General features: G+C 33.4%; 1 long non-coding RNA gene across 1 annotated transcript in view; it reads left to right on the top strand.

Annotated features, from left to right (window-relative positions):
* Positions 1–14,075, top strand: part of LOC115899285 — a 66,327-nt gene extending 52,252 nt beyond the window's left edge. Inside the window, exons 3-4 of the long non-coding RNA XR_004059032.1 lie at positions 2,253–2,339; positions 13,475–14,075. This is a non-coding gene — a long non-coding RNA (uncharacterized LOC115899285). The remainder of the gene's footprint in view (positions 1–2,252; positions 2,340–13,474) is intronic.
* The last annotated feature ends 371 nt before the right edge of the window (positions 14,076–14,446 follow it).

Raw genomic sequence — 14,446 nt, 5'->3', positions numbered from 1 at the left:
ATTTCCCTAATGGCTAATGATTTTGAACATCTTCTTATGTACTTTTTCCATCTATATATTCTCTTTGTTGAAAATTCTATTAATGTCTTTTGCCATTTTCTAATTAGATAGTTAAAAGCTTTTTTTTTTTTAACACTTAGAGAGTGCTTTATATATTTTAAGTATGGTTTACAAATATTTTTTCCAGGTTTTAGCTTGTCTTTCATATTCTCTACAGAGATTTTGTAGAGAAAAAAACTTTAATGAAGTCCAGTTTATCTATTTTATTCTTTTAGTGATTGCATTTTGTCATGTCTAAGAACTCTGCCTAATCTTCTACCTCAAAGATTTTTTCCTTCATTGTCTTCTAAAAGCTTTATAATATTATATCTTATGATAAAACTGTTGGTTCATTTTGAGTGAACTTTTATAAAGTGGAGGTTTTATTTCAAGGTGTATTTGTTTTGGTGACAGATATCTAATTGCCGCTACATCACTTGTTGAAATGTACACATTTTAGCTGTAAGAATAATTATTTAATAATTAAAAGAATATTAATTGCTTACAAAATTTATAAAAGGTACAAAAGGTGCTAGTGATTATCTTATTTTATGTGCAAAAGCCTTTTGGTGGTTACTAACATGGTGGTATCTTGTTAATAATTGTAACAATATTAGCATGATGAGACTATTATGAGCACAAAATTTAATTTCTTCAGGCAATACTGATAAAGAAGAACAGTGTAGAAGAAAAGTAGAATGGAAACAAAGCAAAGCAAATCTATTGCACAATTTTAAGGGTCATTAACATTTGATTGGGAATATTATAGCACATAATATATTATATTTTAAAAACATAAATATGCTGTTAAACAATGTTATTTTTAAAAGTTTGCCTTGTTTCTCTTGTGGTTTTCCATATTCTTTTTCCAAAAAACAGTATCTAAATCTGAAATGACTAGGGAATGCTTCTTATACTCCTTCTGCATCTGCATCCTCTTTGTCTCAGGGTGAACACTCTTACTACTCAAGGAAGCTATAAAATATGTATATCACTGCCACATTTTTTTATTATTTGGAGATAAAAATGGAACCTAGAGAACTGACATTTTATCCAGTTGAAATGAACCAATATTAAATAACCTGGAACCCTCCAGCAAAAACTCTAAAGTTTTAGATTTTTCATCCAAAGAAATTATACATTACCTAACCAAAGGTACAATTATAAAAGTACCTAACCAAAATGATGGCATTATTGAGTGGGAGTAGAGTTTTACAGCTTAAGAGAAATTTATAAAGTTAAAAAATATGAAATAATATTTAATAATCATTTTATTAGATATTTTTATTAATTATGCAATTTATTGTTATATACTTAATATACAATATATAAAATAAAAAATTGATTTGTATCATTTTTATAAAATATATTTTATTTTAAAGATAACTAAAAATTGAGCCACATGAAGAAATACACCATATACTTAGATATCCAAAAATTGGGTTATAGAAAGGGTATGTAATATTTTAATTCAGATAGAATTAAGTCCTATCATATTAGCAAATAGTACAGTTGCAAAGAAATAATAGTTTTGATGCAGACAGCATGTCTAATAGATTGGGCAATAATTATTTATTCTGAATAAATGCTTTTCTGTATTCCTGACAAGCTGTATTCATTGTTCAAAATTACTAAATTACAGTTTATTGTTAATTTGAAAGCCTATATTTAGAAAGCCCTTAAATTGTAATCGTTTGTGTGCCGTGTTTGTTGAAATGCTGTAAAATATTTGAAGCTATGTATGTCTATTTCAGGATTGATATATATGTTATTTACAACATGTACTTTAAGCTGCTTCTCAGTATCCCATTAATTGGAATAGCAAGTGATACGTATAAATGAATGCCTTTAGTAGCTTCATTACTTTTAAATCTTTTTACCTGAAAAACTTCTAGCTCAAATATCACAAAATGACTTAGCATATTATTTCTTTATGTCTTTATACTGACAGCATAGAGAAAAAATAAAATTAACTTTACTTATCACAACCACAATACTTGTAACCAAATAGGGAAAAGAACAAAAACTCTGAAAAGATATGGTTCAGAGAGGTACAGGGTTAGGAAAGGCGAAAATCAAGGGGTCATTGCCATGGCAACTTGTCTATAGTCTGCCTCAACAGCTACAATTCTCATATGACCCTCATATTTCTTCTCTTCATATACAAGGAGAAATCTCATTCGTCTCTCTTCCACATTCTGAATTATATTTAGGTCTTACTCTTCCAGAAGAAAAAGGGAAAACCGAACCTGAATGTCCCCTGAAAGTGAAGAAATGTCCATACTTCTATTTGCAGATTGGTAAGAACTTTCCGTTTCCATTTTCCTCCTTCACTGGAACGAAGTGAGTGCTGGTAAAATTGCTTCCTTTTACCCCCGGCTGGTGATCGACGCAGATGAGAGCAATTGGTATTACTAGTGATGACTGATTATTTCTCTCTGGAGTATCGGAGGGAAACCCAATAACACTTCCTTTTAGGTAAAAAGGAGATACTGGGGCTCTGAGCCCCTCTTGGTCTAATATATGTGCTCTGGAGTATTTTCCGGTGACCGTCTTCAACAAGTAAGAAAAGAGAAAAAACAACTTGGTTGAGAGTTATGTTCCTGCTGTGTATTATCTACCTATGCATGTAATATTGAAGATTTCATTCAATGGGTTATAGAAACTCATAGCAAACTGGCAGCAGAAATAGTCTTTGGTTTGTAAATAAAAGTTCTCTAACTGAAACTTTTTGATACTGGAATTATCTTCCTTTTCCTTTCTATTATTCTCTTATTGAGTTACAAGGAAACAGAAAATAGAGAGATTCAACCTAGCAGTATGCTTTTTTTTTTTTTTTTTTTTTGAGGCAGAATCACACTCCGTCACCCAGGCTGTAGTGCAGTGGCCCCATCTTGACACACTGTAATCTCTGCCTCCTGGGTTCCAGCGATTCTCCTGTCTCAGCATCCCAAGTAGCTGGAATTACAGGCATGCGCCATGAGACCCACCTAATTTTTGTATTTTTAGTAGAGAAGGGGTTTCACCATGTTGGCCAGGCTGGTCTCAAACCCCTGGCCTCAAGTGATCTGCCCACCTTGGCCTCCCAAAGTTCTGGGATTATAGGTATGAGACACTGTGCCCAGCCAACAGTATGCTTTTAATGGAGTAAAGTGAGACCCAAGTTGTCTCATTCTAAGTCACTCTAGAATAAAATTTATATAAAATTTATAAGGAATAAGATATTGGCAAGGACTCTGAGATAGATGGCACTGTTATTTGGAATTGCTTACTCTCACACTTGGAGAGAGTGAATACATCACTGCCCACTGCCATGTGATGTGCAATGCTCCTTCCTGAGAGAGTCTTACTTCTGCTTCATTCATGCCTTATTTACAGAATGCCTTGGCCATATGAGTAGCTCTGACCAGTGAAATAGGAGTAAAAGTGATGCATAGCATTGCTCACTGGAAGCCTGTAGAGTATTCATTGCATGGTTGCAGCATTGCTTTTCTTCTTTCATAAGATCAAACTAGGGCTGTTCTTTAAGCCTTGGTCCAGCAGTGAAGACAATAAGAGGCAAAGCCGCAACTGAACAGTGAAGGATGAGTAACATGTGCAAGAAATAAACCGTTGTTGCTGTAAGATTGTTGCCACTAAGATTGTTGGGGTTGTTTATTACTGCAAAATAACTTAGAAAAACTATTAGCAAACTTAACGTAAACTCAAAAAAGAACTAAAGTACTCATATGAATAATTGTGCCTCTTAACACTCACATTCTAAGATAAGCTTCCTCCCTGCTTTTTTCTCCTTTTCTTTCATTTTTTTCTTCATTCATGTTTGTGTACATGTACACACATACATAAAAATTTGGTCATCCATAGTAAAATCAAATGTGCTTTTAATAACTTTAGAACTGATCATTTTAAAATACTGAGCATTCTTAAGCCGAAATTGAAACTTGGAAAAAACCACCACAAAGCTAACCTTAAAAATGAAAATAAAAACAACCAAAAATGAAGATGGAGTCAATTAGATCTTGGAATTGCTAGGGCAAACAAAAGAAAAGTTTCAATTTTCTGTTTCCTGAATGTTCAATTTTCTTTTCTCTTTCTCTCCCTTGTTCAATAAAATGAGGAAAACTCTATGACTATATTTTATTTTCACCATTATTATACACATGGTAGTAAGAATAATAATGTAACCAAAAATAATTTAAGTCTATCTCTATGCCATTCATGGAAAAAAAATCAATAACCATCCTGAAATTGATAATGTAATACTTCTCTATTAGATATGATATCACTAGTAATATTTCTGCTCAAAGAGGGGAAAATAACTCATTTGCTCATCTACTCTCCTTTTTTCTCATCAATTCTTTCTCTTGTCAGGACTGTGCTTTCCCTGGACATGATGAAAACACAAGATTGAGTGCCATCCTATTTATTGTTGTGGTTTTCCTAATCTAAACTAAGCCTACTTTTGAAATTTCCTGGATGCAAAGGTGGTTAAATCCCAAATGCTTATGGTTCTTCAAAAATATAAACACTCTTTCCCTCTGGGATAATAGAAAGCATACTTTTAGAATGATTCTCCTGGTATTAATTCATATGCTCTATTTTATTTTTTCCAAACTTGTGTTTATTCAGTGGTCATGCAATTTTAGAAATTAAGTTAATAAATGATAATCTCATCTCATATTTATTCTAATGAAAGAAATGGAAAGTAAAGTGCTCACAAAGAGTATGTGTAACTTTTTCCAGTGCTACCTTAATAAGCTTCCTTCCCCTAACCCTCAAAAGAGGATAGTCTTAAGTGCTTACAGTGCATTTGTAACAAGAATCTCTTTTTCCACCTCATTTTCTCTCTCTCTCTCTCTCTCTCTCTCTCTCTCTCTCTCTCTCACACACACACACACACACACACACACACAAAGAGAGAGAGAGAGAGAGAGAGAACTGGTGTCTCAGATTTCATTACTGCTGTAGACTCTTACCAAGGAAGAATAAAGCATCTTCTTTCTCCACACCTTCCCTGCTCCCTAAAAGTCAGAAATCCTCATTATATTAATATTTTTTAAAGTCTGCATTCCCCCAAGTAAGTAATACATTCAAAAGGGAAATGAACAACATTTTTTAAAGGCGAGATTATTTCAGAGAGATAGGCAGTGAAAGTCCTTTTTTAGTGGGAGCAGGTGTGACTAGTTCAAGGGTTTGATTTTGATTACCTGAGATTTACAAAAGGAGCTTTGGCATTTCAGCTTGCTGTGGAAAAGTGCGTCCAGATGGCATACATTGCCCAAAACTGGGAGTGGGTTACAAGACTGCTGTGTGCTTTTAGATGAAGGTCAGTGCAGAGAACTGGAATGGCATGAATATCTGAATTTGGTTAAACTCAGAGGAAACCAGTGCCTAAAAGGTAGTCAACATCACTGCTCAATTGCAGCAGTGAGAAGCTAAAGGAGCAAGGCCAAGAAGAAAATCATGATGAACTATTTTTTAGGCATTATATAAACTCAGGAGTTTTTAATGTTTAATGAGAGAGTCTCAATATTGACTGAATTGAACTTATTGTCAGTAAGTATTTAGAAGCTTGGAGGATATTTGATTTAACATAGTGAATCAAAATGAAATTCCTTAAACTTGAATATTATGGGGGTAAAATTAATAACAGTTATACATGAAACAATTTGGGCACTATTATAAAAGTTTATGAAATATATATTTATGAGGAAGACTAAAATGCTTAGAATTTAGGGTTGTTAATTTTCAGATAATGATTTTTGCTATGTTGGAGAATTAATGAATAGTGGGAACTCCCATAAAACCCTGTGGATTTGGGGAATACCAGTGATCTGATATGAGATTTAGTGTGAATGGGGCTTACTAAATATTTTTAAAACTGGTAGCATATACATAGTGATTGGCAGAATATTCATTAAGGGAAGAGAAATTAGCCTTTTTCAATAAATAACTTTGTTATTCGCAAGAGACTATTGAGAAATGACGAATAGGGAAGAAGATATTTAAGTCCCCTATCTCAGACTTATAATTTCAAAAATGACTTAATCATCTCCATCTGAGAGACGAATACCTACTAGCCAATGCCCTCAGTGTCCTTCAGGAGTGTTTTCCAAATTACTTTTGCGGCTCCTTTGTGAGTCATGAAATCAATCTGGAAAATCACCACAGGCATTTAAAAAAAATCAAATGAAAATATCTGATTGCATCACATAGAATAGGACTCTGTATTGTTTTATTTTTATTACATATATTTTTATATACCTATATACACCTATAAATACATAAAAATTTGTATAAAGAGTCATAATGAAAACTGCATTTCTGACAGAAATTCAGATCAAATGAGTTGGAGACCTTTGTTTTATTTTATGGAAACTTCCATATTGCTCCTAGCTTAAATGTCATTTAAATATGGGCTGAAATTTTAAGATAAGGGAAAACTACACTGCCAGTGAAATGATAAATCCCATAAAATCTGTTTGTTGAAGGGGATGAAACTTTGGGTTGATTGAGAAGTCCATTTGGAGAAGATTCACTACTAGAAGAATGGAAAGTGTCTGGGGTCCTGAAATACAAACAATGATGAAATGGGGTTAAAGTCTTGAGTTTGAGTCTATTTGAATCTCAAAAAGTATTCAGTGCCATGGCTGAATGTCTCAGTAGTTTAGAATAAGCTTCTGTTCAGGTCAGTTTTTAATATACCATCCAGAGGGCTGGTTAAAAGTTTCTATGTTGGCTCTGAGGCTAGAGGCTTTGGAGACTTGGCCTTGGCCAGAGGAGCCATAGACCCAGGGAGTATGGCCCAGGCCCAGCAGGAGCAAGCATAGGGAGGGGCTGCTCTGAGTAAACTCTCCACTGTGAGCTCAGCCTGGTGGAAACTGAACCCCTCCCTTCAACTGTTCAACTGTTTTCAACTTTAAATCTCATTAGAGAAGAAAATGAAGGGGAAGTGGTTGTTCACTCCAGGAGAGAGGGAGTCAGGCATGAAAGAGATGATTTTAGTGACCCAATTTCAGACTCTGCCAGCTAGGGCAGATGGACACTTAATATACCAACCGAAGACTTGATTGTTGTTTCGTGTGTTCCATTAATCTATATGTGGATGCTCTTCCACAAGATCCTTGATATCCCAACACTTTGGTATCCGGGCAATCCTTTATCCACCATTTTGCAGTGGCTTACACTATGCACTACAGAACTGAAGTCTCCTAAGGGAAGTCTGAACCTAACACAAGACTGTAAAGCATACTGCTCAACTACAAAGAAGACCATTTCAGATGCAGCTGTCTAAGATTCAAGAAAGCATAAGGGGTACTTACTTTACTTTGCAAGTAGGGAAGTTAGATATTTCATGCAGACTTCTCTTGCAGTTGTAGATGCTAAAACCTAAAAGCAGTCATAAAAGTTTCTAGGGCTGAGTCTGCGATGAATAGAAAGACATTTAAGAGGTAACTATCAGTCAGTCTGAAGCCTCAGGGTCTATCAGACAGACAGTAGCTATCAGAATTTCAGAATAGCATCAATGTGGCCAAGGGAGCAATAATCAAGATGGCAGCAATCTTGGAGTATAGACCAGGAGTGTTCCCTGCTTTTCTATTGTGACACTTGTCCAGAAATTTTATATTATCCTGTGGATCTATTGTGGTGAGGAGACTTCAAAATGAGTGACACTGAATTTCTTACCATCCAGGCAGGTGGAAGTTCGAAGAAGATTAAATTTGATTTAAAACAATAATGGAATATGAAAGCTTGTATGCAGTGTTGTGATGTGATACACACACACACATAAATATATATAGCATATTCATTTAAAATTAATGTATATTTCTAATGCATTTAGTTCTCATTTCAAATGTATTCATACACATTAGGTTTAGTGTAGAGTTTATGTATATGGGCTCTGGAGTCAGAGAGCTACAGCATGAATCTCAGCTTATTTACTATGTGATCTCATACAACTTGCTTACCTCTCTGAGTTTTAGTTTCTCACCCATAAAATGAGGATAATAACATGGTTGATCTGTTCAAGTGATTCTTGATTGCTAAATTTCTTAGAAATTTCTCTGGAACATAGAAAGAATTTAGTAAATAATAGATCTCTTTAAAAGTTCTCTTATTAAATCATAAGCTTTTTTTTTGAATACATGCATTTGACATTTTAACTTATTTTCTGTATTTTTTATTTGCTTATATATACAATTTACTCTCCAAACTGCACTTTGCTCTGTCACTTCATAAATTAGTTTTCACCCCGTATACCTGTATACTTGCACCCCTTCCCCTAAATTCTATGCCCAAAGTCTGACCAAGAGTTTATTTAGTGTTTTCTCCTCTTCCACTCTCAATTTTGTGTTTCTTATGTGGCAGTAAAAATTTTGGACACAATTTTGCTTCTAGTTTCATGACTGTCTGAGACTGAGCATCAAGTTCCACTTTATTTATGTATCACTGCATTCTCCATCCCAATTCCTGATACTGGATTCTAGGCTGCACCTTAGTCTGTGCATTCAGTTAACAAACATTTTTTTGCTTGTTTTCTCTCTGCCAGGCAGTGTGACAATCACTAGAGACTATCACAGATAAAATAACCCCTGATATCCATTGATATAGCTGTAAATCTTGCATTCGCATGGTATGGCTTTACTAGCCAATAAAGTTCTCCTTTTACTTAAACCAATGTCTTAGTCTATCTGGGCTTCTATAACAAAATGTCACAGACTAGGTAGTTTACAAGCAGCTCAAGTCTATTTCTTACAAATCTGGAGACTGGAAAGTCCAAGATTAAGGTGACAACAGATTCAGTGTCTGGTGAGAGCCTGTTTTCTGGTTTATATGTGACACCTTCTAGCTGTGTCCTCATGTACTGGAAGGATCAACACACCTCTCTGGGGACTACTGGTATCTTTGGATCTTTGTCCTCTCCAAATCTCATGTTGAAATGTGACTCCCAATTTAGGAAGTGGGGCCTAATGAGGTGTTGGATTATGAGGGCATATTCTTCTTGAATGGCTTGGTGCTGTCCCCTTGGTAATGAGTGAATTCTCTATTAGTTCATGGGAGAGAGGTTATTTAAAAGAACCTGGCACCTCCTTTCTCTCTTGCTCTCTCATAACACCTCTGCTTCCTATTTGCCTTCCACCTGGTTGAAAGCTTCTGAGGCCCTCACCAGAAACAGCAGCCAGCACTGTGTTTCTTGTACAGTTTACAGAAACATGAGCCAAAATAAATCCTTTTTCTTTATAAATTACCCAGCATCATGTGTTCCTTTGTAGCAATGCAAAATGGACTAAAATAGTCACTAATCCCATTTATGAGGGCCCCACCCTTATGACTTACTCACCTCTCAGTGGCCTCAACTCCTAACACCATCACATTGGTGATTAAGTTTCAACATAAGAATTTAGGGGCAGACTGGGTGGGACACAAACATTAAAGCCATAGCAACCAGTTTGAGTTGTGTTTCTTTCACTTATAACACTAAATGTCCTGAGTAGTATGAGACCATTTCATCACATACTAAATCCTCATGTGCACTAGAGTCTTGTTCTGTATGATCTATTCTACTGTATTGATTTATTAATTTGTACCAATCATTGGACTTGAATTGCATTGTTTTATTATAGTAGCTTTTCAATATATTTTAATGTATTACTGGAAGAGTCTTCACTAATTACACATTCACATTTCGGAGGTAGTATTTTATATGGTGATTTTTCCAAGTGACTTTTAGATTTATTTTTTCTTGTTTTGTTTATAAAGCATAGAAAAGGAACAAGAACTCTGAGGTATATGTTGGTGTTTTTACTTAGAATATATTAATTTTATGTGTTAATTTTGAAGGACTGAATCTATACGATATTGAATTTGACAATACAAGAAAACAGTGTATTTTTCATTTATTCAAATCATTTACAATACTTAAGTGAATTTTAATGTTTACTTCCATACAGTTATATTGATTTCTGGATTGATTTACTCAGAAATAAGAAAATTATTTTTTATACTTATGCAAAAGATCTTTCTTTTTGTTATACTTTCTTTTCTTTTCTTATCTTTTCTTTTCTTTCTTTTTTTTTTTTTTTCTGAGACAGAGACTCGCTCTGTTGCCAGGCTGGATTGCAGTAGCACGGTCACTGCGACCTCTGCCTCCTGGGTTCAAGCAATTCTCCTGCTTCAGCCTCCCGAGTAGCTGAGACTACAGGCGCATGCCACCATGCCCAGCTAATTTTTGTACTTTTAGTAGAGATGGGGTTTCACCATGTTGGCCAGAATGGTCTTGATCTCTTGACCTTGTGATCTGCCCTCCTCGGCCTCCCAGAGTACTGGGATTACAGGTGTGTGCCACCGTGCCCGGCCCCTTTTGTTATACTTTCTAAATTGTTATTATTTGTGTAAATGAAGGATTTTTATTTTTATAGTATGCTATCTTCAGGTATTCTCATTTTAATTTCAATTGTTTTTGTTTCCAAGTATTCAAACTATCACTGCACATAATAAAAAGTTTGCTTCTCACTTAATTTTCTTGTTTAATTACATTGATGAACCATTCAAACAATTTAAAATAAAGTGGTAACAATTGTCTTACTCATGACTTTACTAAGAATGCTTATTACACAATTAGGCATAAGGTTTCTGCCTTTAAAAATTATATACGGATGTTTAACTTTTAAAATGCCTTCTTTGTATTATATGAAGATCTTTATTTGACCGAATTTTATATGATTTTTAATTGATATCAAACATTTTTTTTTTGGCGTTTCTAGAATAAATCCTTTTTGGCTTTGCTATGCTCTTTTAACCTTTATTTGCATTGAAAATAATGAGAAAGAATCACATGCTGTCTCATGCTGGATGTTTTTGAAACTTTTTTTTACCTCTATCTGTAGAATAATTTAAATTATAGAAAAATAACTGTTTTTTTCAAATAAATATACTTTTTGAGAATACCAGCAAGAGCTTGTCACCATTCTTTTAGAAAAAATGTACCTACATTACACAGAAAGCCTAAAATCCCAACAAATCCTAGAGTATAACTGAAATATGAACATTTGTAAGAATAATGAACTATTTGTTTAGGATTTAATTTGATTAAAACATAACTTCTAATCTCAAAGCAATTGACATGGTTTTTAACAATTACATGCTTTGTATGCAGAAAAACCTTTTCTTCTATTTAAGTCAGTTTTTTCACTTAAATTGTTATAATTCTCTAAAATTTCCTCCAGTATTTTTCTTAAAAAATGTGAATACTAACTGCACAGCACTAGTCAAAAAGAAGATCATGCTGAAAGAATGGTAGAGGATAAGACATAATGGTATGTTCGCCTTGTGTATGACACTGTGATGTACTGATCATCAGCCATATCTATGCCTGACTCTGCCAGCCTATCAAGTGTATTTTTATTGCAACTTGAATATTTTCATGCGCAACATTTTCATGAAAATGTTTTACAAAGTTTAGGGGATTAAAATATAATTTTTTCCTATATTACCATTGGCCGAAACCTTTGTACTGAGAAATAAATACATTCTCAGAAATTTGGGTATTGAAAAGCAAGAGGCTTTCTATCAAGAAAACGTTTCCATTTTAAAAACATAGAAATATTTTCTATTCTTGCAAAAACCTATGTGTAATCTTCAAATCTTTTAAAAGTTCACATTCCAAAACAAGTTTTGAAATATTTGTTGCTAGAGTTTCATCTTTCCTAGAGAATTTTCATGTCTACTACTACCACAGATAAATTTTGGAGCACTTATTATTAAGATAAACTTGATAAGACAATTTTTACTTGTTCCTGTATTGAAATTGTACAATTTCAAATATACTAGTTGTGTCCTCCAAGTTATTTATAACTGGAAAAAAATTCAACTTCATATTTAAATATTAAGAAATACTTAAATGCGAGTAATAGAAGGGCAATGGCAGTAATAGAATCTTTACTTCTGAGGTAGTTTTAGTCAAAAGTAACAGATGCCAAGAACAAAATGGAACTTATTGAGATAATATTGATGCCTAATGGGATCAGAGACGTTAGGAAAGGTTGACACCAGGACAGTTCCAGAAACCTTTCCAGCAGAGACACTGGGACTTCTTTTTGGAGCCAGAACTTTAATGTGACCCATCTCAAAATAATTCTGTCTCTTTCTCTTTCCATTAAAAACTTTAAGTTCCTGGATAAATAATCTGGATTAGAAGTATCAATTGTCCACTGTTGCTTTGATATTTGATGGCCACTGTGAGATGGTCATCAGATGCAAGCGTGGTCACCCTGGACCTATTCCTGTATATCAATGACAATAAGTACAGTAAAGGGCATTTTTAGCTATATTGATATTTTTCAAAGCTATCATATTGCAATTCTAATGTTTCTGGAATTATTCACTATGTTCATTATTCCCAGTAGTGAGCAAAATAATTTTTACCATTTATATTTAATTGTGAGTTGTTTAATTCTATCCTGATCATGGGTGTTTCAGGACAAATATCCTACTTGGGAATTCCTTATATCTTAAGCAGATGAATGAGAAGAATGGAAAATTGGTTGCTGTTTTTTAAATACAAAAATATCTACAAATAATAGAATTAATAACTATAAGTTAAAAATGAATTTTTAAGTCTGCATCTAATATTAAAATGCTATTTTTTGAAGCTATGTGCAAAGTTTCAGTTTGTAGGATTGCATCCTGAGACTGCATCATCCCCATCAACCGAAATCTTTACTTCTAGGATTTAAAGAGTGTATGTTTCTTTATATTGATAGTTTACTTTGTATTAATAAACAAGAAAGGCTTAATGACTTGGTAATGGTTACATAATCTGACATACCTTATGTAAGTATCTACATACAGACCTCTTGGAGGTGTCAGAAAAAAAACAAGATCTTGAATCTTTGCTGATCTCAGTTGAAAGTGAGTTTCTATTTTGTGTGGCATGTATTTAAGATAGTGAACACAGGAGCAATTTGTTGCTGCATAATTATGTTAAACTTTAAAAATTTGACTAGTGTATTTTAATGATAAATTTCTAATAAAATTAAATTACTTTATAGAATTTCAAATTTATTTCTACATTGCAGAATTTCATTCTATGATGGTTATATTTTAACTTTGAAACATTGACTCTGGTTGAATGTTGATTTTAATTCTCAGGCATGACAGTTCACCAAAAAATCTTCCCAGTATACCTCTGTTATAGATAAAATTCTCTATAAATAGTGATTATAACAAGGGAACATGATGACTTGGATGCTTTTTGGAAGATAGCCATCTTTTATTAGGAGAAGTCTTCCCTTGACTCAGGAGCAGCTTCAGGATATGCATATATAGAGTAACGAGGAAAGGAGAGGATATATTATCTATTCACTAATTCTGGGAATTTGGGATGCTTGAGGTAGATACTAAATTTACTTCTTATTTTTTTGGATTATGGCAGACCTTTGGAATCTACATTCAACATTTGATACTGTATGTGACTCCTGATGAACACGCTGAAGATACATGATGTCCAGTAATTTTTACTGGGGATAATACCTACAACATACATAAGATTATGTTATTAAAATGCATTTAAAATTACACAAGACATTTTAAAATTACTTAAGATAATATATATAAAGAGTTTAACATAAATTTCAATCACCTTGGCTTAAGATGATTTAACTGTTTTGTAAGTTAACCAAGACCTACCATTTACTTCTTATTTAGTCTGTGGCTGAATTTGGCATTTTTGAAAATCTTTTGATATCCTCTGAGAACTTATTATTATTTGTACTAATTTACTTCCTAATGAAAGCTATTAACAAGATTTATTTTAGGAAGTTTATGTCAGATAGGTTTATGTCCTTATAGAGCTTACAATCTTAATTTCAAAGATGAAAAGGAAAGTTGTGTGTGAAACAGCACAGAATACTTTGCAACTTGTCCCAGGAGTTACAGGGAGCAGCATGGACTGTGAAAACTCACATAAAGTTCTTCAAAATTTACTGTTTCTTTTGCTTCCTGAAAATTGTAATCAGTTCCTCTTTTCCTACTTAACATGAAAAATAAGTCCAATGGAATAGTCCATTGATTAATAAAGTTCTATTATTTCTTCTTCATGAAATGATTAATTTAACAAATTAAATCCTTCATTTATTAAGGTTTGTCTATTACTTATTTTTCCTCTATTCATTTCTGTACAAACTACAGAGATTTATCTTTAAATTTTCTTAGCACTATCAATGTACCTATTTAAGGATAATTTATGGCACATCTGTTGTATTAGTTGGGATATTTTAAATTAAATTCACAGAACTTTATATTAAGTAGAAATACCATTTTCAGAGAAGGACTCTTAATATCTTGATTTAGACTATGATATGTTTTGGCTCTGCATCCCCACCCAAATCTCATCACATATTGTAAT

The sequence above is a fragment of the Rhinopithecus roxellana genome, chromosome 8 (genome assembly GCF_007565055.1).
Source record: "Rhinopithecus roxellana isolate Shanxi Qingling chromosome 8, ASM756505v1, whole genome shotgun sequence".
Classification (NCBI taxonomy): Eukaryota; Metazoa; Chordata; class Mammalia; order Primates; family Cercopithecidae; genus Rhinopithecus; species Rhinopithecus roxellana.
The sequence above is the reverse complement of the archived record's forward strand: the minus strand, read 5'-3'. Positions and strand labels throughout refer to the sequence as shown.